At 35.4% G+C, this 26684-nt stretch overlaps 1 protein-coding gene across 5 annotated transcripts in view; it reads right to left on the bottom strand.

Moving 5' to 3' along the window:
- Positions 1 to 26684, bottom strand: part of CNTN4 (contactin 4) — a 963126-nt gene that overhangs the window by 811112 nt on the left and 125330 nt on the right. For 4 of the 5 annotated variants that reach the window (XM_047746452.1, XM_047746478.1, XM_047746432.1 and 1 more), the window contains exon 2: positions 10064 to 10104. The exons of the other annotated variant lie outside the window; for it this stretch is intronic. The gene's annotated coding sequence lies outside the window, so the exon portion shown is untranslated. The remainder of the gene's footprint in view (positions 1 to 10063; positions 10105 to 26684) is intronic. 5 annotated transcript variants of the gene reach the window in all.

Consider the following 26684-nt stretch of genomic DNA (forward strand, 5'->3'; position numbering starts at 1 on the left):
AGATCAAATGCAGTAAGGGATCCAGCCAAGCAGGCATCTGGGGTAAGAGCAACCCAAATGAGGGAACCAATGAGTAAATAAGTCTTGAGTGGCTTGAAGAGGACAATAAATATCAATATATGTGAACAATTTTGGAAGACTTTAGTGACCTGCTATTATCTTATCTTCTAAATACCATATTTTCTGCCATTTCTCTCTTTAGACATGGGTCACTATTTGTTCTCCAAAACACAATTCACCATGAGATGACACTGTGAAGCCCAGAATAACTTGTGTCACTCGAGTAATACATATAGACAAACTTAAAATCATCTGCCCCATAGCTCAGTTTTAGAGCCATTTTATCATAGAGAATACAGTCCTTAGCAATTTCCTTTTTAATAAAAAAAGATACCTAATATGACAAGAAATCCCCAACCCAGACTACAACATCAGCCAAAGTAGAAAAATAGCAATTTCCCCTGCAAAACTGATTTCAAAACTATCATCATCCATCATCATCATCATCAATCACAGGAGGCAGCTGCTTTAGCAGCATTATTTTAAGTCCATATTTAACTAGATGACAGCTTAACCTTCTTAGGGAAGCAGAGTAATCTCTCCTTACAACCTCAACCAAGTACAGGAAAGTAGATTTGCTCTAATGTAGAAATTGGCTTTCATCTGATTTCATAAACACACAATGGCATTTGATGATTTAATAGGTACTTGGATTTTTCTTTTGAACATTCAACACTCTATCAAAGCTAGTGAAGACTGCATAACTCAAAGATTATTGAGGTTACTACATTAGCAAGAACTTAACAGAACTGACTGTATGAGTGCCAAGTAGAAAAGCATCCATGTAAATCTACCTTGTAAAAGAAGAGACCTGTGACTACATATATAGAACACAATGTACTTGTGTGTCACACACAACAGAGACATTAATTTCCACATTGCATGCTGTATTCTCCATGTACTGTACACATCCATGCTCCAAGCCATATCTTCCTAACTGTATTTGCACTAATTACTTAGCCGGTAGTGACCATCATCACCATCTCCATATATGCATATCCTAACCATCAACACTGAACAAATTCAATGCCAACCTCTTCCAAAAATTTCTCCTAGATTCTCAGAGAGAAGTAATTTTTGCCATTTCTGAATTCCCCATCAGACTTCACCTATACATCTTCTGGGAACTCATATTCTATCTTGCATTACAGTTTTATCTGCATCCATCATCCCCCTTCACCTGTCAATGGAAAAACAAGTTCGCAATTATAATTACAGCTTATTTTTATTTACTAAAATAGTATTTACATATTACACTGGTACAGAGACATGTGCTGAATTAACAAACATTGTCTATAATAATTATGCTTTAACTTCAAACCAGTATCCTCAGCTAAAAATATTCCTTCCATCATTCTTAGCATAGCTAAGAGCCAGAACCAAAATAACTATTTGGAAACTACTTAAAGCAAATGTCAAAAATAGCAGTTCTATCATTCAAAAAAAGAAGAAAAAGAAAAAAAAAGAAAAGAAATGTTTAAGTACAATGGCCAAAAAAATCCGCATTAAAAGTTTCCTTTAAGGAGAAGGGATATTATAAAATCCCTTCATTATTATTCCCACAACAGTCAGCACATTGCCTTGATGACAATTTTTTGAATGAGTAAGTAAATGATTGCATGATTATGGCACCTTACTCTATCTCAGCCACAGAATGTAAAAAATTTGGGAAAGAAAAGATGGTTGGAAGATAAGAATGTCCAAATAAGCAGAGTACAAATTAAATTATAGAGTAAAAGGAAAGAAAATAGATCAAAGCTGTTATTAAACAGAATTCTACCAGAGTTTTAGGTTAAGAATCCTATGTGTACCTGAGGAAAATAATTACAACCAGTAATATCCTAAAAAAAACTAACATCTAGCAAGGTGTTCATGTAAGAGCATGTGTGTGTAAAGGAGAGAGAGAGAGAGAGCACCCATATTTATACAAACACACATGCATCCATATGTTGGTCTCATGCTAGTGAAGTTGGAGGAAGGGGTCGTAGAAAGAGGATAATTCTCAAAAAGCAACTTTATTTACTTTTGGGGTAAAAATATTGATTCACAAAAAAATATGCAAACTTCAGCAATGGTAGACAGTTTATGATTAATGATAGGATACGTTAAAGGTAGCTGAAAGGTGTATCATTTTTCATGACACAGGACCAATGAGACTCAAATAATAAAATGAAATATTAGGTTGAACTTAGAATTTTTCACTATGCAGTCATTTGTCTATGAGAAAATACATGCATGCATCAACTTTTATTGTTTTAAATTAAAATGGTAACAGTTTTAAATGTATATAGTACATTGTTAAAATTCCTAATTATTTTCTTTAGTCTTCTTCAAAGTCTCTAGTTCTGAAGAATAGTTACAAGAGTTTCCATGCAGTAAGAGCTTTTGGGAAATTAATTACAGCAGAAGAATGATGCTCAGTGTACACACTGTTATTGCCTTTTTCTGTAAATATGAGAATCATCACATGGGAACCTATTAATTGTGATATTCCCCAACCTGCTGTCTTACTCATCATATACCCAGAATGTACCTGGCACAAATGAGCTACTCAGAAAGTTAAGTTACTGCATCAATGTATCTATTTTGCCCAAGGTTTTATTTCTGAAAGTGGCAGCTTAAGATCACAGAAAAGGGTACCTGAGTGGGTCAGTCTTTAAGCATCTGCCTTCAGCTCAGGTCATGATCCCAGGGTCCTGGGATCAGGTCCCACATTGGGCTCCCTCTCCCATTCCCCCTGCTTGTGTTCCCTCTCTCACTGTCAAATAAATATTTTTTTTTTAATTTTTTTAAAAGATCACAAATCAATTAGGGATTCTCCCAGTCTCATTTCCTTTCTAATAAATGATTATGGTTTTATCTTCTGTTATATTCCATATATTCCATATAATAAGATATATTATATGGAATATGGTTACCAAAGGAAAAGGGTGGAGCGGTTCTATCCTTAGAGTTATGTGAACAGTTTTATCTGCAACAAAAGGTGTTATTGTTTTTTTTTAAAGATTTATTTTAGAGAAAGAGAAAAGAGTGCACTTGCACATGCTAAGTGGGGAGGAGCAGCAGAGGGAAAGAATCTCAAGCAGACTGTCCAGGTGGAGCCCAATGCAGGGCTTGATCTCAAGACCCTGCAATCATGACCTGAGCAAAAACCATGAGTCAGACACTTAACTGACTAAGCCATCCAGGCACCCCTGCAACAACAGATTTTCAGCTATAGGACATATCCTTGTATTTAATATGGAAACATATACATATTATAGAAGATAAATATATAAAATATTTCTCAATTTGACTTCAGAATTCTTTTTTAAAGATTTTATTTATTTATTTGACAGACAGAGATCACAAGTAGGCAGAGAGGCAGGCAGAGAGAGAGGAGGAAGCAGGCTCCCTGCTGAGCAGAGAGCCGGATGCAGAGCTTGATCCCACATGACCCCACTGGGATCATGACCTGAGCCGAAGGCAGAGGCTTTAACCCACTGAGCCACCCAGGCGCCCCAACTTCAGAATATTTTTAATTAAACATTATAATAGGCTGTTCGAATCTTTTCATAAACATTAAAAAATTAAATATCCTGAATTACTGAAGTGCTTTTACTTTTGTTTCCAGTATTTTCCTGTGGACAACTACTATATATTCATCTTTTTTATTACATAGCCTTTTGGAATATAGATCATAAGAAATGTTTGTAGCAATGATTATTTATCAGATAATATTTTGAACAATGTAAAAGTTTCTATGTGTATGGGGTGCCTGGGTGGCTCAGTGGGTTAAAGCCTCTGCCTTCGGCTCACCAGGGTCCTGGGATCAAGCCCCACATCCGGCTCTCTGATCAGCAGGGAGCCTGCTTCCTCCTCTCTCTCTGCCTGCTTCTCTACTTGTGATCTCTGTCAAATAAATAAAATCTTTAAAAAAAAAGTTTCTACATGTAAAACCATAAAGGTTTTAAGAATAATGCATCTAGAAACCTCAGAACCTTTGCTTCGCCCTTATTTTTGAGAAAAGCATTATCTTTTACTTGTCCACAGTGAACTATATTATGTGTCTCTTCCATCCCATTTTGTTCATTTATTCATTCAGGTAACAAGTATTCAACCCTCATTATCCCTCATGCATGGGTCTGGAAACTGATCATATAAAGATGAATGTAAAGGTTCCTGTTCTAACAGAGCCCTTATCTCATTTTAAAAAAGAAAAACATAATAATGATAATAATCCACACAGTGGTTGGTGACTTAAGAAAGAGATGCTCACAGTTATCAAGTAAGAACAACACTGCCTTGGATAGTCAGAGAAAGCTTCCAAGGGGGAAGCCTTTAAAAAGGTAGGCTTTAACAGAAAGAGCTATTTAAAAAATGAGTTTACCAGGTTTAAGAGGACAGCAGATAGAGGTCAGTAACATGTCTGAAGAAGAATATTTGCCGAGGTATGCCAGTAAAGAAATTCAGAAGCTTAGGGTATTTGAGGTGATGAGGTACAAAGTAGATTGTGGCCAATGTGGTCAGGATCTTACATACTAAACTAAGGAATTTAGCTGAAATATTTTAAGAGGAAAGGTTACAGATCAAAGCCATCAAAATTTCCATCTTTGGTTTCCAAATTACTACTATTCTTGTGAATGTCAATGTGAGCAGACTTGGACTGACTTGTTGCATATGGAGAGCATTTTTTTTTAAGGAAATTTCACCAATTCCTCTGCTGTTGGTCCCCTGTGAGTTTATGAGGACCTGAAAAAGCAGTGAATGATTTTGTGATTATAATTAGTGTCCTTACAGTGCTTACTTTCCCAATGCTTACTATAGAAGCAAGAGTAACATATCCAGGTTTTCTTCTTTACCCATACCTTATAATCATACTATAGAACAGGAAGGTTCAAGGATTATTTTCCCGCTACCAATTTAAATAATGTATGCTATGGTATGAGGGTATGTACTTTGAATCTATAATCTGCCTTGAAGTTACTGTTACTGACTTACTAAATTGGTGTTACAAAGAATCTCTGCTCTAAGTTCAACTTTTTCAGCAACCCTTCTCAATTAACATTTCCCATCTTGAATCTTTCCACCAATCTCAAGTATTAGGCAAATGCTTTAGGGATTTCCTTTTTTATTATTTTCTCCCATTTTTTGGCCTAAGCTCTATCTTCCTGTTCAAAAACCAACTTCCTAAAATTAAAAGAGGAAATGTGATCCTAAAGAGAATAAAGAGTATATGTCATGTATCTTTTTGTCCTCAGAACCTAGCATAATGTCCAATGTATGCTAAGCACTACATGAATATTACATGGATGGATACATGGATGAATGAATGGGCAAGTAATGAAGTAAGAGGAAGAAAGAAAGGGCAAGGATAAAAGAAAATGTAGCCAGAGAAGGAGAGGAGAAGAAAGAAAAGGGAAGAAGAAAAGAAAGTAAAATAGAAATGGAAAGTGGAGCAGAAAGAAGAATACTGTTATATCAATGATTTTACCTGCATTAGTCAGGACACTGAATTGCAATTAACAAAGACCCTAGTTAGTATAGCTTATATAACAGGGTCATTGATTGGGTCCTATAGCTCCTTATTACCCTAGGATATAGCTCAAGATTGAAGGAAAAATTGTACAAAGTAGCAGCTGAGTTCACAGAAGTGGAGACACTCTTTCAGGATTCTCCCTGCCCCTGGTCAATTTTGTCTGGGTATCTTGGCTTAGCCTAACTGTATGGACATTAGTCACCTTCTTCACTAGAGACTCACTCTTAATGTTCCTACTCTGATGATACTTTTAGGGTATAGGTCTATTCTTTCTTGAATTCCTTTGTCCAGAGGATTAGGAATTGTGAAATTGATGCAACTTGGGACCCTACTCCAAGAATTTTGATCAAAATAGCTGTTATCTATTTTAAAAGGCATACAGTTTTAAATTAGGACACTGCTTTCTGGATTGCAGAGGTTACTTTATTTCTAAATTATGCTAAAAGATCACAGATATTAAATATTAACTTAACATTTAATAAAAGAACAGTTAGACTGCATAATCAGGCTTTAAATTGTATTAGCTGATAACAAATAAACTTGGCTAATTCTGGATAATGTCAACTTCTGTTCCACCAACTTCATGGCAGGACATGAAGATAAAAAAAGATGAAGTGTAATATATACAGTAAGCTCTATAAAACTACAGTTGCCATTATAGTTCTCATTTCTGCTGTTATTAATATTAAGGAGATGTTAAGAAGCAGAACAGGAAAGGTCAAAGTATCTCCTGCCTTGTAATTCCTATCAAAGATATCCTCCTGGCTCTTGGATAAAATAATTACACGTTGAATTCCTTAGATAATCATTCTTCCCAGCACCAATATACTTTTTCATGGTCTCTAGCCCAAAACCTCACACCATGCATGCAGATGCAGAGATTCTTTTCTAGTATTTCTCAACACTGAGGAACTATGTTCAAAGTTAAATAAATGATGATGTGAGATGATTTTTCCAATGGGGCAGAAAACAAGGAGTAAGTGAGATGAACATCAAGAACATTTGTTAGTCACAAGGGACCATACTTTAGATGAGCTACAGTAGAAGGACAAGTTGACAGCAATGACCTTGAGCAGGGAGTTTTGACTGTAGGGCACTGTGAAAGAGGCAACCCTCAAACTAGACATTGCAAGTTAAGTACAATTTTGAAATGTAAGGACTGGAAGAAAAGAGTATCTCTGACAAAGGAAACTGAATAAAAGGCAGAAAGGTAGGATCAGATATTGGGTACAACAGCAAGTGATAAGTAGCAGGAGAATCAGTAACACAAGATAAAAAAGTAATTGTGGGAACATTCTCAATGTCAGCATTATAACTACCTTCCTAATCCCTGCTATATTCAGCAATAACATAGAAATAAAAATGTAATTAATTTAGTAGAGTAATTATGGTATTTACAACTTTTCTAATTAGTATTATAATGGCCTCAAAATAAGCTCAACTATGCTATTTACATGTTCATATAATTTCAACACACAAAGAATATTCACTAATTGTTAATTTTTAAATATTTCCCTTAAGATTTGCTTATGCTGACTTACATTCTCTTGAAGGGAAATACACATTTACATACTGCTTTTGTCAAGGTCATGCTGAAAACCACCCTGGGCCATAAAAAGATATTTTTACTAACGGCATATAATCAAACATGCACTTCATTTGTCATTAAAACTTACTATAACTATTCAATAGCTATGTAGCAATTGCAATGAAAACAATAAAGTTGATTTGAAACTGTAATGCCTGTAACTTGTCTCATAAAATATAGAAAAGAATTCATGTAAAGGAAATAATACATGCAAAGAACACTTTATTCCCATTTGATTTACAAATGTTTAAAATATAGTTTTATCTGACACTCATGATGAGAACTACTTTTTTTAAAACGAAGTCAGTGTCTTAATAAGCTTTGCTGCTTGTTATCATTTTCACGGATTAGTTATATACATTCTTCTAAACAATGAATAACTAATCTTATATATGTAGGTCAATCCATATAAAATGGACACCATCTTACCATTTTTCACTCACAAACCTAACTTTTTTTTTTTGATTCACCTATCCGATTAAAATCATATAATAACGGGGCGCCTGGGTGGCTCAGTGGGTTAAAGCCTCTGCCTTCAGCTCAGGCCATGATCCCAGGGTCCTGGGATCGAGCCCCGCATCGGGCTCCCTGCTCGGCGGGGAGCCTGCTTTCTCCTCTCTCTCTGCCTGCCTCTCTGCCTACTTGTGATCTCTGTCTGTCAAATAAATAAATAAAATCTTTAAAAAAAAAATCATATAATAACAAAATTTCAGAGTGAGAAAAATGGCACAAGATACCTACCGGAGTCCCTAACCTGGTTCTTAAAAATCCCCTCTACAAAAAGAGAGGTCATTTCATATCTGCATTTGTAATGTTTGTAATAAAGAGCTTAAAATATTATATGAATAAATGGGAACACAAGGGAGTATTCAATGCAGAGTAAGCCCGATACTCAAACGGATCTTTCACAGTATTTAGATACTTCCAGTATTTTTTATTAAAAAAGAAATGCCTATCTCAAGCAAATATCTAATCTCACAATATAAAAGGTATCTGAACATTATTTAGTTTTTTAAATGACCAAATTAAAAGATATGAAGCCTTATATGTAGACTAAAAATATACCGCGTTTATTTGATAACATTTTTTCATCTAAATAGCTTAGAAGAATCAAGTGAATTATTCAAATCTAGAAAAGAAAACCACCAAGAAAATAGATATTTTAATGTTCTCCAGCCTGTAACCTATCCAGGAAGAGAGAAATCAGATAAAAGATAACCTTGAGCTAACAAGGTCATGAGGGATTCTTTCAATGTGACTCAATCCTGAGTATCCATGTCAGGTAGGACAAAAGGACACAGAGGGGAAGCCTGCCTTCTTAGATCTGCCCAGACCCCCAAATTTAAGCAAAGAAAACCACTGTCGAAATAACAGCCAAAGAATCAATTGTACTTTTCTATTGTCCTATCCTAATAAGTAAATTTATCTTACACTGCAAAATATTAGTAACAGTTTTACCAATACAAAATTATTCACCTCTAAACTTTAGCTTTTTCAAATATGAAATTAAAATGTTTTAAGGAAGAAGTAATTTAAGAAATCATATATGATTTAGACAACTAAACCATACAAATAAACTGAGCTTAGGGAAATTGAATTGCTTAATATCCCACAGCTCTTGAAAGCAAGATTTGTCTCAAAACACTTGACTTGAGAACCACTGGCCCAAGGCTGTGATGGCCCAACATGGTAGGATACCATCTGCTTTTTTATAAGTTGGTCATCTTTGCTATGGGATTGGGTGGTACATGTCTGTGTCCATGTATCTATGTCTAAGTTAGTCAGGCACTAATACAGTGAAGACTCAATTTTATACTTATTAATAATCATTCTTAAATGGTCAGTAACCTTTTTTTTTTAAGATTTTATTTATTTATTTATTTTTTTTTTTTAAAGATTTTATTTATTTATTTGACAGAGAGAGATCACAAGTAGACGGAAAGGCAGGCAGAGAGAGAGAGAGGGAAGCAGGCTCCCTGCTGAGCAGAGAGCCCGATGCGGGACTCGATCCCAGGACCCTGAGATCATGACCTGAGCCGAAGGCAGCGGCTTAACCCACTGAGCCACCCAGGCGCCCGTCAGTAACCCTTTTTAAGTCTAAAGATCTTCCCCATAAACTAGTATTTTATATTTATTTGTAACTAGAACCAAAATGTAAATTGCTAAAACAACAAATTGATCATTCTCCAGTATATGATGTATATATTAAATCAGAAGATGTAACAACAGAAAACTTTGTATAAAATATAAAGGTGTTAGCTTGAGAAACAGAAGCTCATTGAGAATTTTTCTACTGAAAACAGAGCCAACTCATCACTAAAAATGACAACATATAAAATAGTGTTTACAGGGGTAAACTGGGTTTAAAAATGCACATGTTGGCAATAATTAGAATTTAACATAACAAAATAGAACTTGTATATGAAAAACACCAAAGGTTTATAGCCAAATAAATATATCAGGGAAAATTAATAAACACTGTGCATACTACAATTATTTTCATAATATATTTAAGATAATTAGTTAACTTTCCTACTTTAAAAACTGAACAATTTTAAAACACATTGGCAAATGAAATTTAATGAAAAGATTTTATTTGTAAATCACATTACATTTAAAATTTAAAATCACCTATTATCTTGTAGTTTATTATATTACATTTAAAATTTAACACATTACACATTACATTTAAAATCACCTATTATCTTATAGTTTATTATAAAATCCATTGCTACTGCTTTCTGTATGTATTATTTACATAAAATAGAGCTATTTACTAATTCTATAATTTAAGGAAATGTGGTCCTTATCAATAGTCATAGTCTTTGTACAATTCATAAAAGAATTTATATGCTACATTACACATACCTATTTTTATTTTAAAAAAGGGTACATACCCCCAAATATGTTATTCATCTCAACTTCAATTGCTCATCACCTACAAATAAAGAAATGGACTTTAGAATAAAGCACAAACCTAGGCTTGTGTGTGTGTGTGTGCGCCTGTTTAATGTAGTCAGTTGCATTCCAGTATTGCTGGTTTTAGAATGAAATGTCTCAATGGCAGGGGTGCCTGGGTGGCTCAGTTTGTTAAGTGTCCGATACTTGATTTCAGCTCAGGTCTCAATCTGAGGGTCATTGTCATGAGTTCAAGCCCCACAGTGGGAGCCTTCCTCAAAAATGAACAAAACTGAAAAGCTGTCTGAATGGGAAGTCATGAAGTCATGCCAGAAAAAGTATCTCAGTGAATTACAGAGGATCTGATTTTATCATCATATTCTTTACACTGTGTGTATGTTACCCCGATGAGTAAGAAAATTGTCGTAAATCTATTTTAAAAGCCTGTAGGCTGACCTATATTCAATACCTATAACCAAAGAGATACTACTAGTTCTGCTTAATGTACACATTATAGTAAGCATTTGATTTTCATATGAAAATTAAAAATGGTCTTCATTTAAAATTAAGGAAAAAATTTCCTAAGATCATAAAGAGCAACAATTGATATTCATTCTTTATAAACTAAATAAAAACTCACTTCTCACCATTTCTTTAAATTCACTGATGATTTTCAGATCACAATTCACTTTTAAAAACTGAAATCTAAATTTTTAAGTCTAGATAAATTATTCAACAATTATAAAAATTTTATTTGTTTTTTTAAGTAATCTCTACACTGAACATGGGGCTCGAACTCATGACCCCAAGATCAAGAGTCACATGCTCTATAACTGAGCTAGACAGGCACCCCTACAGAATTTTAAATGGTGTGAGGTCTATCCAATATTTAAAAATGCCCCACTTTTCTTACCCTCAAAAATCTAACACTGAACCTTCCTAAATTTAAACTCCAAGAGTTATTGATAATAGTTTGGGCTTAACAAAAATTTGTATTCACATTGTTTTATCTTCAAACGCTCCTTTCTGACCTCCACACCCATGCAGCCAATTGGCTACCTGACAAACTATTTGGATACTCTAAAGGGATGTCAAAATCAATGTCTCTGAGTACAAACACATAATTTCCTATACCGATTCTCCTCCCACTCTAAATGGTCAACTTCCAGTGTTGATAGTGAATGGCACCACCATAATTCACCAGCCAGAGAGGCAGAAGTCCCTCATGCCTTTCTCTCTCACCTCTTGTAAAAGTAATCAGCCACCACTAGGTCTAGACCACTCTACCTCATACAGTTATCTATTACCATCTCTCTTCTACCTACCATTATTTCATATCCGAAACAGCAGAAAGAACCTTCTCACTGCATTTACCCAACCCCACCCCCCCATTTCAACCCTCTGAAGATGCTTCAGTGTCTTCTCATTAGTCATAAAAATGACCAAAGTTTTTAAATTGGTCGACAAATCCATCATCTATCGTTTGCCAAATATTCCCAGTATATTCCACCTTTCTCTACCTTGCTGTCTGCACTCCAGACACACTGAAGTGTTTTCATTTCTTAAAATCGGTCATGTTCCTTCCTAGTTAAGGGTGTTTATACATATCATTTCATCTGGTATGTTCTCTCCTTTAACTCATTTCCACCTATTCTTTCTGCAGATTCCCACTTAAAGTTCACCTTCTAAGAAAAGTCTGACACTCTAAGTCAGGTCCTCATAATATATTCTCACAGAACAGTATTTGCTTCTTCAAAGATTTTATCACTGATTGTCTCTGTGACATAACTACATCCCTCACTGTAATGTAAACTAAATGAGGGTAGCATCTATGTTGCATCTCTGGTGCCTAGCAGAGAGCCTGACATACAATAGATATGAATGAGTAAAATTAAAATGAGTAAGTGAATTTAAATGATAGTTTGGGGTATATTTTTTTCTAAATGTTTTATTTATTAATTTGACAGAGGACACAGCAAGAGAGGGAACACAAGCAGGGGTGTGGGAGAGGAAGGAGCAAGCTCCCCACTGAGCAGGGAGCCCAATGTGGGGTTCAATCCTAGGACTCTGGGATCATGACCTGAGCAGAAGACAGACACTTAAGAACTAAGCCACCCAGGTGCTCCTGGTGTATCTTTTTTATGTTCCATTTGTACCAAGGTATGGTGATATAAATGGAACATAAAAATGTTGTATTCTTGAGGAAAATATTTAAAATTATTCCGGGGTTCCAAAACAAGGAAGTATGGAGGCCAATAACGATGCTTATAAACTGTTAATTGCTTCCTGAAGCCTGAAACAAAATTATTTATTCCCCACATGTAATTCAATGAATAAAATTTAGAAGTGAAATATGTATAAAATAAAAGTTGTATTTCATGAATCCTTTCCATTTACAATATGCTTTCAGATAAATGTTTGACTTAATGTTCAAAGGAGAACACATATTGAGTATCTAGTGGTATTATCTCCAGTTATCAGATAAAAAAGTAGGGTAAGAGGTTTCATGTTTGGCCTGTGGTTACATTGCTAATAAGCAGCAGAATGAGACCTCTTATCTCTAACTCTTGTGTACTTCCTACTAAATTACAGAGCCTTGGCAGTGATCCAGATGATGTAAACCAGACAAGTTCTCCCAGTGAGACCATGTTGTAACTCTACGATGATTATGTTACCGCTACACTAAATTTTCATGATAATGTATGCAATCTGTACTACTGCATAACTAAGGAAGCACTCACCCCTCAAAACTCAACTCTGCCAACCTGAACTTTCCAAACCCTTCTCCACTGAATTAAGGATTACCTCTGCATCTCCTATTGCAGTATTTCCTGCTGCATGTTTTATACCCGTTTAGTGACATCTCTGCTTTAACTCAACTGTATGTGCTGGGAGCAAGAGGGCTTTCATATATGTACTCCAGCACCTAATGCAAGGTCTCTCTCACCATAGTCACTGAAACCCTGGGTGAGGAATGGGTATATGAAATAGGAAATAAATGAATTAGGCCAGGAACAAGCACAGCACTACATAGTCCTGTGACTTGTAAATCATCAATACTTAAAATCTAGTGAGACCACTATATTGAAATCTGGTTCTCAGTCAGCAGAATAACCAATAATCAAAATACATCATGTGTTTATAATAATATGGCAAAGCTCCTCTTACTGACAAGTTAAAGATCAAAGCAAATTGCATCAAGGGGAAACATTATTTTAAGAAGATGGAATGGATCAAACATTTATAAAAACCCTTACAGGCATTAATACAAAAATAAGAAAATGATACGCAATAGGATTTATTTACTCAAAATTTTGAAGATATCTGTTAAGTATTTACTGTAGCATGTTGAAAAACAGAATGAGAGAATGAGATATTCCCTTCCTATTCAGACATTAAGGGTTCTGTATTTGTGACTGCATCAAAACTAACTTTTTATTTATTTATTTATTTATTTTAAGATATATTAGAGAGAGGAAGAGAGAGAGCGGAGGGAGAAAATTTCCAAGCAGAAACCCACGGAGCATGAAGAATGATGCAGGGCTATATCTCATGACCTATGAAATCAGGACCGACGAGATCAGGACCTGATCCAATACCAAAGTTCAGACACTTAACCAACTGAGCCACCCAGGTACCCTAAAACTAAGTTCCATATTAGTTTAAAGTAAGCAGCTTTCAGGTTACCTCAGTATGCATAATCCATTACATCTCGGTAAATGTATAAATTGATAATGTTGGCATTATTAAATCTCATGCTATTCACAATAATCATTCATTCAAACTCTATTCAAAAGACAAGTGGAATGGAGAAAAATAAATCTTTTGTTTCTGAAACATATAGACTTATGGGTCTTCTCAGCCACTTTGTTCTTGTTAGTTCTGAGCGAGTTGTAAGACAGCAGATCTTATCAGTATGACAGATAGGCCAAGATAAATGAAAACTCAATTTTTCCAAGTAACTATGGCCTTTTTCCCAAGCAAAAAATAAACTCAGAGCAATACTATTGAAGGCAAATGAATAGATGTTGTCAAAGCGTCAAGCAACAAGGAAGACAAGTATCTGGTCCCCTTTTAGCATAAACTTGAATCATTTGTGACTGAGGCAATTGTGACTGGAAATGCAACTGGATGATTCTCTGACAGAGATAGGTGCCACTGACTAAACAGAAGAAAAGGGAAATAGAGGAAAAAATGACAAGAGTAATATATTCTTTGTTAGGACGACATTCATGAAAAGATCAAGCTTCTTTCGGAGTAATTGATATAGATTAAATTTCTTTATGACAAATGCAATCAACAATGCATCTGTCTTATGCTCAGGAAAATAATTTTATTTTATAAATTTATTTTATAACTTACGAACCCCAGGTATCATACCCGTTCTCATGAGCTCTGTAAAATGACATTTAATAAATTTTCTTATCAGATGTATCAGCATAAATCCCTGTCAAAGATTCCTTGGTCCAGTTTCTGGAATAAAGGCATATTTCTGAGTAGTTCTGTGTAAGGAAAGAAATTCCACAAGCTGATGAAGTTTTTAAGTCTTGGATGGATGCAAAGAAAAGATCTCTTATAATACCTATGTAGTATTGCTTTTCTTGCCAGATGGTCAGGTTGTCATTTCAGAATCTAAAAGCTACCTTTTTATCACCTAAAAACAAAGAAAGCTTATTAGACAGCTCACAGAGCAAAGAATCCTATGGAATAGCTGGAACAGTGAAGAAATGTTGCCAACACTAATTTAATAAGGTGCATTGTCCATGTGATTATCTTTGTTTTTCCACCTGTGCTGTGTATTTATTTCACTTCTTGTTCAAACAGGCCATGGACAATTTTGATAAAGAAGAATCACTAGGCTCAAATCAGGGAGTCCTAACTCTTCTAGGATCTTTCTTGGAAAAAGCACTTCCCTAGTGAGTTGTTCCATCTATGAAGTTAGAGGGGTGTGCTAGAAGACCTTCAAGTCTATGCATGAGAGAATAACTATGATTTCTAGGATGATTTTATCATACTGCTACTCCATTAAAAGATTTATTAGGGAGGTCAGTGGAAACCCATAGAAAATCATCTCCAGATTCTCAACAATTTCCCAAGCCATCTATGCCTGTCCTCAGTCACTGGAGATAATCCTTAAGTGACATTATCCCAAAGTCAAGTATTTCATGAATTGTACATGCCTAGTTCACAAAAGCTTTCTATGTAAAAGTCAATGCATATAGCCATGAAAGAATGGAAAATAAAGCAAAAGCTTTTTAATCAACTACTTAAGAGGTTACGGAGAGGTCACGAGGTAAAGTTATGAGGTAGGTTTCCAGTCGAGAATCCCATCTACTGACAATAAAATATTCAATATTCATATGATTTTATTGAATGAAGAGTCAACAGCAGATTTCAGTCCTGGAGCAGTGAAGAATCTGGTATATAAAAATAAAAGCCCATCAATTCTGAACATCCCTCCAGGGTTTGTGTGGGTATAAGTTTAATAACTGTCATGTCTCAGAAACAGTCTAACCCCTATTTAACCTTAAAAATATAATAGTGGACAGATCTCCAGTCATGCATGGATGGTTTGAATGCTTCTAACAGGTTCCCCATAACCAACTTTTAGGATGCAAACAGATCTCTATCAAAAGCTCTCAAACCACTTCAGAAAAAAATAAGATATTTTATAAAAATTATACTATATACCAAAGTGAAGAATCCTACATCTCCTCCTCAATTCTTCTTTTTAATTTCCACTGACAAAGCCATCTCATTTAAAACTTGCTAATCCTCTGGCAAGGCTGCTTTGAAGATGTGGAAGGTGATAAGGGCTATGATAAGGGCTCAATTTTAATTATAAGAGAAAATACAACTGAGAAACAGAATATTTTAACACCTCATGTTTTCCATCTATTGTACTGGCAAAAATCAAAATATTTACACTGTGTTGGTATGTGCAAGGGATAAAAAAAATTCACATACCCACCATTTTTGGTGGGTGGATCCATTGGTACAAAATCTATAAAGGATTATTTATCAATATTTATGCAAAGTAATAAAGCATTTTTTTTTTTACTCCTAAATATCTCCCTAAAAATTATATAGTCTAGGGTGCCTGGGTGGTTCAGTCAGTTAAACATCTGCTTTCAGCTCAGGTCATGATCTCAGGGTACTGGGATCAATCAAGTCCAGTATCGAGCTGCCTGCTCAGCGGGGAGTCTGCTTCTCCCTCTCCCTCTGTCTGCCGCTCTCTCTTTCTCCCTCTCTGTCAAACAAATAAGTAAAAGTTAAAGAAAATTATATAGTCTAAGAATATATAGTCATTGGGGCACTCTCTACTGGGAAGCTACTTAAATAATGAAGATTAAATAAAATAATGGCTGTCAAGTATATAGAACAAAAAAGTATAAAAAAAGTATAAAGTAGTTCATGTGATTTTTATTATTATTAGATGATATGATTTAATCATTTTAGAAAACACTACAAAATTTGAGACAAGTGTTGCTTTCATTATGTAAAAAGAAAAAAACCTATGTGTGTACTGTACAAATCTATACCTAGAACATAATTATTTAAATGCTCTGGTAAGCCTTGCCAACTAGAGAATTTTCTTTAGAGGAATGTATAATTTATAAATAATCATTTGTATTAATTTCCTAGGAATATTTTGTTTTGAATTAATAAAGTCTAAAAGTAGAGAAAAAAAACAAAAATCCTTATAATCTTAATCAAAATTAATATAATTCTATTAGGACATGATTGAATGAGTTGAAGAGTAGTTTAAAATTTTTTCCAGCATTTTCTTCTCTTTCTGTAACTAAATTACATTCTAGCCATTATCATCCATTCATTTTAGGTGAGTGACAAAAAGAAAAAAAAAAAAATGTGAAGTGAAAGCACATTCATTTGACATTAACCCAAAGTAACCAATTTGCTTCTCATGAGCCTTGGCTGTTGCTGAGGTGCATTTGTTAAATTATAGCAGCAATTTTTCCTCAGGAATCTTCTAATTTTGTTCCAATCACTGGAGTCATGTTTATGTATTTCCTTGCACAGATATACTGCTTCCTCAGAGAACTCTTGAGAATAGAAATTCTTTATCAGATGATTGAATATCAAAGAGTGAGATGACTAGCCAGTTAGGTTAAAAATATGAAAAGACATTTAAATTTAAACATAAAGGAGATCATCCTCATGACAAATTATGGGCGATGTAGAGGAATGAATTAGGAGAACTTCTTCCCTTCCTTTTATTCTCAGAGCTTCCCCATATCTAAGAACTAAATCTCAGTCGGACTAGCCTGCTGATTAGAGCTGTGCTATCCAGTAAGGTAGCCACAGTCCAGATGGGACTACTGAGTACTTTGTCATGTAACTAGTAAAAACTGAAAATGTAGTGCAAACGGTCAATGTAAAGGATCTCATTCATAACTGTTTTAATATTGGTACTTACTGATATAAGATCTTGCCCCTCAAAACAAGGCACTGGCCAGCTTGGTATGAAAGGCTTTAGTTTTCAGCTGGGTTAACTGGACAAATCATTTAAAGCCTCTGAAATATTTTTTCTTAGCTATAGAGGGCCCACCTGTATGACCAACAACACTGCTATGAAAATCACTTAAGGTATAGATGAGAACTCTTCAAGCCATACACATTATGACACTTTTCAAGTGGCATTAACATTTAGTTTTATCCCAACCAACAGCATCTGGAAAACGGTTTGTCATTCATCTAAATTGGAGCAGAAGTATCACACCCTTCCTGCCAATCACATCGCTGTGTACAATAGGCAGCAGCTCATTTGTCCAATCATAAGTCATACCTTGGATTACTCCACAATAATTCTTTTTCAAGGGATGCCTGGGTGGCTCAGTCTGTTAACCATCTGCCTTCAGCTCAAGTCGTGATCCCAGGGTCCTGGGATGGAGCATCAGGCTTCCTGCTCAGCAGGGAGACTGCTTCTCTTTCTTTCTCTCTCTGCCCCTCCCCACTGTTCTTTCCCCTTCCCCCTCAAATAAATCAATAAAATATTTTTAAAAAATAATTCTTTTCAAATCAAGTAAGTAACATATGAATCTTTCAAAAATCCTACCAATTTTAACAGTACCAGAATTAAAAGTAAACAATCTTTAGATTGAAAATAGACTCAAACTCAATGATGGTGATTTCCTCATAACAATTCTATCACATACTCACATTCATTCATCAAATATTTACAGTGTGCTCTACAATACAGCAAAGTGGATAAGATCACAATCTTTTGAATTACAGACACTAGAGTATTAAATTTTGGCCCCATTGAGTGTTTTATGTGGCCCTTCCAACCCTGTAATATTGGAATCAATTATTAATAATAGCAGGATTTTTTTGGACAATTAAATGACATATTTTAAAAATTAACTCTTAGTACATGGTACTTAAATTTTAGCTAAAATAATAATATTTATTATTATTTAGTTATTGTTCTAGGCACTGAAGATACTAAAGACACAGGCTCTGCCCTCAAGGCATTATCTACACTATCATCTATGAGCTGTAGCTAAGGAAGTCTAAAAAGTAATTATTTTCCAGTATCCAGGAAGCTATATGGATCTTACAGGCTGTTATCCTAATATTTAGCCCTGTGTAATTACAGTCTTGATCCTCTGAAGGATCCGTTCAAGAAGCCTAAGGATTTTTGCAAACTAATATAGAGTTTACCTAATAGGTTTCATTTAATCAGTCTTGTCATACTGAATTTCTGAAAGCTCGTGAGGAAACAGTGGTTACCTCTTCCAGCAGGCTTAAAGTTAACCTAAGTACTCTGTCAAATGGATTTCCTCTTAAATCACTTTTTAATAACACACAAAACCACCATCATCACAAACTAACACAATAACCATTTACCATGATCCTCTGGTTCAGTCAGAGAGGTGAGAGACAAATAATAAAAAAAACTCAATACCTTCTTGTACCCTTCCAGAAACTTGCCTCATTAAGCTCCTACCATGAGCACCCATCAGCTTTGCCAATTTATTTTCTTCCTACAATAATTCACAGAATATTAACAGTTTTTAAGGAAAGCCCCTACTGGCCAATTTGGCAAGACCACTATAATAGAATTTCTCAAAAGTTGTAATCAATTAGTAATCATTTATTATGTTGTGGGGGGCAGGGAGGGAACAGAATCCAAATGGCCACAGCAGATTTTACCATCTACTATCAAAATGGAATGTCAAGTTCCCTTTGCAGATAACTGTAAATTAATACAGCATGTCAAAAGTTCCATACACTGGAATGACAGATTTCAAATCCACCAATCCAGTCCTATTTAGTAACTATTAATTAGAGGATAGACGATACCATCCTACTTTCAAAAGACTAACAATGATATTTTTAAGTAGGTCTAAATTCTAGTCATTCCTATCTACTACAAGTTGTTATAGACGGTCTTCAAAAGACAGATCTAACCAAGTAAATCACTTAATCAAAGCCTCAATGTCCTGGTCTGTAAAATGGAGGTAATTGCAGCTACACTGTAGTCATTTTAGAAATATTAGAAGTAATGTATTTAAAGCACTTATCACAAAGTTATTACCACTACTGATATTATATTTTATCAGCTAGGGCAGGGGTCTATAAACTTCTCTGTAGAGGGGCAGATGGTAAGTATTTTTAGCGTTGCAGGCCATAAAATCTGTATTAGTACAATGCAACTGCTGTCCTAACAGAAAAGCATTCACCAATAATACGTAAACAAATGAGGTGTCTGTGTTCTAATGAAACTGTATCTGTGGATACTGAAATTTGAATGTTATGTAGAATTATTATTCTCTTGTTTTGTTTTGTTTTTTTCTCAACCATCTAAAAAAATAAAAACCATCTCAGTTTGTGGGCAACATAAAGAACTGGAAAACCAGTTATGACCATCGGGCCATATATTGCCAAGCCCTGGGCTAGAGGACTCTGATCTGAATTTACATAAATTGATTCTATCATTAATTGGCCAGTTACTCTTTAGGAAAAAAAAATCATTTACAACAAATTGAAAATGCTTCACATGCAAAACCATGTTATTTTCATTAACTTTAAAGTCTGCTGGGATGCCTGGGTAGCTCAGTTGTTAAGCGTCTGCCTTCAGCTCAGGTCATGATCTCAAGGTCCTGGGATTGAGTCCCACGTTGGGCTCCCTGCTCAGTGGGGAACCTGCCTCTCCCTCTGCCCTCCCCCCTGCTTATGTGCAATCTCTCTGTCTCCCTCCAATAAATAAATTAAATCTTTAAAAACAAAAACTTTAAAGTCTGTTGAACACTTTTGGAAAAACACAATACAAGGAATCCCTGCTTTCTAAAGTTTGAGTTCCCTACATTAGTTACCTACATGAGTAGTTAAGGGCTTTGTTCATAAAAGCAAAAATCCTCTGCAGATTGCTTTTGGTTAGCAAAAACAAGTGCTAACGAAGGTCTGTATAAAAGCAAAGTAGCATAACTCAAATTTTCAGGAAGGGGGGATACTCTTTTCTTTGTGCTATTTCAGCTTACAAAAGGCTTCATGGGGCCTGTCTGTTTTTGGGTAGCGGGATAAACCTCTATCTCGCTCTCACTATTTAAACACCTACCATTTTGTAGAAGTTTTAGGGTATTTCACCTCCAGTGTAAAAAGTTCAACAATTGGTAGCCCAAAGCAGCGCCCACCAATTTATTTAGCATGCTTGTTAAACACATTGCTCCTTTTCCTTACCAAATTAACTGTGGTCTCTGAAATAAACATGAATCTCACAATACAAGATGCAAACACAATTTCAATAAATAGGTCTTCATTTACTCTTTAATCTCCTTTCTGCCACTGACTTAAAAACAGCTGCCAGGAAGAGATGCAAACGCCGTATTTCTCCAGTTACATAATGTTAATTATAATGGAATTACACTACAAATAAAATCTTAATCATGTTGGCCACTCTCCTCTGTGTTCTTATTACTTACTCACAGACTCCCAATCCATTAAATCTGTGCTGCAGTATTAAAACGGGTGGAAATGCAGGCGAGAGAGAAGACGAATTTGGTTTGGTCAAAAGGTCAAGGGATAATAATTTAGTTAAATAAGCAAAGTGGGGCATAATCTTTTCATCCTTTTTCTATCTTATGCCTTTAATGTTGGATTATCTGTAAAATGAACAAAGGCGGTGAATATCAGGTCAGCTCTGCTGAGAATATCGAGCTGACTGACACCACCACTGAAGGATGTGCTGTTGAGGTTCATATCAGTTGATCTCACGACAGTAACTTCGAGTTTGGAGAAATTTACCAAGAATTCCTTATCTATCCATACTTTATAACCCACCAATTTATTGACTTCTTGAACTTAATTACCATGGGAAGTGAAAACATAGGAATGCAAAGATAAATAAGCCATTGAGGTATACAAATCACAAGACAGGTTTGTTTTCCCAGTCCTGACATCAAATTAGCACCCAAACAATTAACAAAATAGCAACACAGCCACCGTTGGATAGATGTACAGATTGTTAAACATACAGGTAATAACGAAGCATAGATACATACGATAAAGCCAGACTGACTGTGTTCTGCATGCTTCCCCATTTTGTATTTGTAGGATTACAGATAATTTACCTGCCATTCTAAGCCTGAATTTATCTGTAACAAGCAAATAATGATCATAGTTACCATAAAGTGTTAGAAAGATTAAAAGAGTTAACATGTGTAAAGTTTTTATATTATCCAACTGAAAGTAAGAGCTATGTAAATCATTATTAAATAAAGCAATGGCTAAAATACTTATTGACTAATACTCTATATTACTGTTTTTATAAAACTTGCATTTTGATAGGTCACTACTAAATGGCTCTTTTTAGATCTCTATGAGAAAAAAAAAAAATCTAAAGAACTTAATAGCCCTATCCATGATAAATGTTTGCCAACAATAAAGGTGAAATGGAAATCTAAGGGTTGTTTGCCTCAAATACCACCAACGTCTGACATAATTAATGAAACAAAATTACAGGGCAATAGGGCACTTAGTTCTAAAGCAGCTAATAATGAAGGAGTCTTTAACCAGCAGTGTAGAAAATTTGACTCTTCCATAATAACCCTGAAAATATGCCACTTCATTAGCTCCTGCTCAGTATGTAACAAAAGTCATCATGCTCAGTATGTAACAATGGCTGCTCTCAATCCAGTGCTTTCTTTTCCTCCAAATATCCCTATGACCTACTAATTTCAAATTGCAAGGTCCTCAGAAATAAACTCGATAGATGGACTTCAGTGAACAATAGTAAGAGACCATACCACTTTGCTAACAATCATATGGAACGTCAAGATTTAGAAAAGGCAGCCCAAACTTCAATAAGTTTACCATCTATTTGGATAAACAAAATAGAACTTAAACAGGTAAGATGAAAACAGAAACACAGAATCATACATCAAGGAAGAACTAAAACAGCAAACATGGGTACAGTGCTTTAGTATCTACAATGTTTTCACCAGTGTGTTATCTCATTTTGAGATAACAAAATGAAATACCTCCATCCCACCCCAGTCCAGGAAGTAATCTCCAAGAAATAAACTGTATTATCTTGCCATTACAGATTACCACACAAAGCCTCAGGAAATTCTAAATAACGTGGTTCAGGCCTTAAAGATGGAGGCAAAGCTGTCATGCAGAATCCAGATCTTCACACTAACATCTAAGATTTCAAACAGCAGCACACTCTTTTCTGAAAACAGAGATTCCGTAACTTCCCAGAGAGAGGATGTGAGACAGTTCATGATGAGCGGTCTGAAGTGAGCATGTCGGGGCACCTGGCTGGCTCCGTTGGAAGAGTATGTAACTCTTGATCACAGGGTTTTAAGTTTGATCCCCATGTTGGATGGAGAGATTACTTAAATAAAGAAAACTTTAAAAAGATGAAGAAGTGAGCATGCTCATGGGAGAAGAAGGTCACTGCAAATGGGAAATGGTGTCACCTCAGAAAGGTAAAGAACCAGGTCAATGGTTTTGCATGGAGATTCTGGCAGTGGGGGTGGCTGTGTTGAGAAGAATAGAAAAGTCATTAGCTATTCTTCTACATTTCCTATTGGCTGTCCAGGGTTTTGAAGCAATCGCACTGAGCATCACTAAGCTAAATTTCAACTGCAAATCCTTTAATGCCAATCTATCCTGTTATCTCTCTTAAAACTCTGTTATGGCCCATACACTCAATCAATATGATTAACTGGGACCCCCAAACCAACTGTTACCCAATACTGAGCTGACAGGAAGCACTTTAGTAAATCTTAACATATTTAAACACTTATGTTAGAAGTGCTGTGCTGAAATCTCTTTTATTCCTCCTTATTTTACCTTCACTATAACCACAACTGGTCTGTCAGGGGTGACCAAGACCACCCCTATAAGCAAAGACTTGCTAGAAACACAGAACTCAGGATCTAAGCTGTTCTTATGGTTAAGGAATTATTACAACCCTGTATTAGGGATATACAAGTAAATAATAAGAGGGAAAAAACCCAGATAGAATCGGTAGGAATCCATATGCAAACTTCTTTATGCTCCCCTCTCCTATGTGGTGGTCAGAGTACACTCTTCTCCCAACAATGAATATATCGATACACATGTGCAATATATTCCATTCAGGGAAAACTATTAGGACTGAGCGCCAGTGTCTATTCATTGGAGGGCTGGTCCATAGGTTCTCTCTGCCTAGAATCAACAAAATTCTAGATTACAAGAAAGGAAGTGTTGAGCACAAACTACATTATTTGTATTAACACACTAGGCATAGTGAACAGCTCTTATCAATTAGGACATGCTTTCTATCAGTACCAGTCAAGGGTCAATCTCACAAGCACCGCTCTTAGTTTCAGGACTGCTCTTATAACCCTTTGCTACACATGGAGCAGTTATTACTGTACAAAGATCAAGTAACTACAACACAGAGACATTCAGTAACTCATCTATGATCCTACAAGTTCTAAGTGCCAGTGTTTTAGTTTGACAGCTCTTTAAAAATACACAGAGACAAAGGTCTTGTCAAATGGTTTAGTTTTAAGAAAAATTTCAAGAAACAGGAGTAAAGGTGAGATGGAGAGGACTAGGACACAGAGAAATGAGGATGGAAAGCTCACCCAAGGGTGTCTTTTTTTTTTTTAAGATTTTATTTTTAAGTAATCTCAACACCCAACATGAGGCTTGAACTTACAACCCCATGATCAAGAGTCACATGCTCTACCAACTGAGCCAACCAGGCACCCTCAAGGGTGTTTTATTAATTTGGTTACCACCACAGGCAAGTTGGATCAATCCCAATGAAGCACAAAGTGAAATGAACTTTAACATTGTCCATTCAAAATAGTGAAGTAGAAAATAGTTATTTACTGGTTCTCCATTCCCTATTGGTCAAGGTGCTCAGGAACCATTAGTTTCCAATATTAGAGAAATCCTAGGGAAGAAAGCCTTCTTGTGCAAGAAGCACAGGAGTCTAAATTTTTATCTAGACAATGCAAAATATGGCATAAAAGGTGTAAATGCCGTCTATATTAGCCCTCCGGCAGTTTAACTCTCCAGGCTATACCTGGGGGTCATCAGGATTGGCTTCTGTCAGGGTCTTTTATAATGGTTTAGAATTTCATAAGGAGCTTCCAGGGATTAATGAAACCAATAATATGGATGAACATGACAGTTTAGCTATAGTTTTCATTTGGTGTAGAAAATGTTAGAGTAAAACTCCAACTCAAAAATTCTAGGCGTAGCAGCATTTTTTACAAAAAGCACATTTAAGGCCAGCAGTGGTGTATATATATAAAATTTTGCAAAAGTCTGACTCTGGCTCAGTCAAGTTTCTGTCAAATATCAGGTTTCTATTAAATAACCTGTTAAATATGGATATATATAACTGTGAGAAACATGTCTGTTGTTCAAGTCATTGAGGATAGGATTTTATTATGTTATTAAATAAATACGGCATCCCAAGTTAAGACAATAATATACCAGAGGAAGGAAACATTTTAAGAGGCAGCAGCGAAAACAAACAAAAAATTGAGTAGCTGTATTTGTCCAAAACCAAGTAGTAAAATATTGATCAACTAATTTAAATGGTGTCTTGAGCATGGTGAGAACAATAGCTCCCTGACAGGCAGAAATGAAATGGATACGAAGTATGAAATGAGTTATATGTATGAAAAAAGTTATCATAGAGAAATAAATAGAGGCATGGTATGAATTTGGCAAAGCAAATTCCATTAACGTTAAGGTCTATATTTCTCAAAAATGCCATGTTTTATTGGAGAATATTTGATGGTTTAAAACCCTGCTCAAAACAACCATAAAAAAATAATGTTTAAATCAGGCTGAAATGTGAATTATAATTATGAATTCTAAGTAAACAAACAAAGCTGATATAAATTACCTTGTCACAAATTAAAAAAAACAACACCATCTTTTATTGTATTTTATTTTTGATATACACTACAATTAAAACATCTTCCAAAGAACTGTGCTTCTAAACGCAGGGAGCAGTAGCGTCAAAGCTCTGGGAGAGGTAGTTTAATAAATAATTCAATAGGTACCTGGAGGCTTCTAAGTAATATACAGGAAAATAATACATACTATAGCCTGGAAGGTTCACCATAACCCAAGTAGCAGATTTTGCTAAAGCTGTGCCAAATAACATTTTTCAGTAACCACTGAAAAAGGCATAAAGAATAAATAAATAAATAAATGAAATGAAGTCCAGTTCACTGACAGAATATTTGACTGGTTCATGTACATTTCTAGAAGTCTTCTGTGTCACTGGGATATGAAAATTCAAAATTATCTCAGACGCATACATATTTTTGGAGCCCTACAAAAAAGCATTAAGCTATAGCCAAGATAGATGAAGGCCCAAAATTAGGAACTGGTTAAAATATCTATCACCAGCTCTCTTCCTTCACAGCTACTGTTAACATCAAGCTAGACATATAAAGATTAACACTCTGCCAACTCACCATCTCTGTGCATTTAGGTATTTATAGAAGATAAAATCCGCCTCACAGAAATGTGTGGAGAATTAGCTCTCTAGTATCTGCAAGCCCTTTGTAAACCTATGTGGAAGCTGAGCACAAAGTCTTATCATTTCTTTAAACATTTAACACCTTCAGCTCTAGCATTCTCTTTAACAGATGCTCCTCACATCTCACATGTCAAAGCACAGCTTCCTACAATCCCTAAAAATAGAAAACAGGAGGACACATTTTGGTCCTGATAAGCAAAATTGAAGTTGCTATAGGACAATCTGATAAGCCAATCCTAGTATGATGAGAAATGGAAGGACCTCATTCATGATAGGAGAATTTAGGGAAGGAAAAGATTAAATTGGGACCAATCCTTCTTTGTTGTACATAAATACTCACTCTGCCTTTTATCAAGGGAAAGAGTCCCTTTGGCTTAATACTATAATTATGTTTACCAGAGTATATAAGGTAAAGAATTGAAGATAAGGAATTTTTAAAATTAAGGGTGCCTGGGTGGCTCAGTTGTTAAGCATCTTTCTTTGGCTCAGGTCATGATCCCAGGGTCCTGGATTCAAGCCCCACATCAGGCTCTCTGCTCAGCAGGAAGCCTGCTTTTCCCTCTCCCATTCCCCCTGCTTGTATTGCCTCT

Source organism: Lutra lutra, chromosome 1 (assembly GCF_902655055.1).
Source record: "Lutra lutra chromosome 1, mLutLut1.2, whole genome shotgun sequence".
Lineage (NCBI taxonomy): Eukaryota > Metazoa > Chordata > Mammalia > Carnivora > Mustelidae > Lutra > Lutra lutra.